Source organism: Pteropus alecto, unplaced genomic scaffold (genome assembly GCF_000325575.1).
Source record: "Pteropus alecto unplaced genomic scaffold, ASM32557v1 scaffold210, whole genome shotgun sequence".
Lineage (NCBI taxonomy): Eukaryota > Metazoa > Chordata > Mammalia > Chiroptera > Pteropodidae > Pteropus > Pteropus alecto.
Window position 1 is genome coordinate 884,619 of NW_006431288.1, and position 870 is coordinate 885,488.

Sequence of the window (870 nt, forward strand, 5' to 3'; positions counted from 1 at the left end):
TTGTTTTGTTTCTGAATAACTAGACTTGGTAGAGTACAAACAAAGAACAACTTTATCTTTTTCTCCACTTAGTGTTAAATTCTCTTTCAATGCCTTCTTCCTTCCTGCAGATCCCATAGACTATTCTGGTCATTTTCAGATATTAATAAGCCCAGTGCCATCTTTTATCAAACTCCAAGCTCTCTTTGGTCACTACCTTTGCCCTCCCCTGCCAGCACCTGGTTGGGGCTGGGAAGCCTGCAGAGACTGCTTTTTCTCTTTGTCATCCTCGCAGGTCCATTCACCACTACCCTCACTCTTCATGTTGTCCTCTGCTCCTTCTGGGAGAAAGGTGGTGGGCAGAAGTGGTCTTCCTTCCTTGACAGGTACAGATGTGATCCATGTAGAGAGCCCTAGTGCTGCCTCTTTGTCTCACAGGCACTTTTCTAGGTTCTTTTGAGCCCATCCCACTGGTAGGGGTGCAGTTTTCTCCCTTAGCCAAATACTTATAACAGTCTCCCAGCCCACAGCTGATGGATCACCCCAGTCTTCTGGAGTCACCTCCCCTGCACCCCCTGCTTCAGTGGCCCTCTTGCAGAGAGAGTTTTTCAAGCTGCTTCATGGCTGAGCTCTGCTTTGGGGTCCATATTTGGACCTTGGGAAACATGTATTCTTGTCCTGCTTTTGGTACAGTTCACTTCAATGCAGCTTTCTCTTTGTTCTGCCAATATAGCTCTCCCCAACCTTTAAGACATAGTCTCTTTCCTTCAGAACTTCTTCCAAACGTGAGTCAGATACCAGTTCCTAATTCTAAGGGACACATGTCAAACCTGTTGGGAGGTTCCTTAAAGGCCATCTAAGTTGGCCTAAGCGGTAGAGAATTAGGAGGGC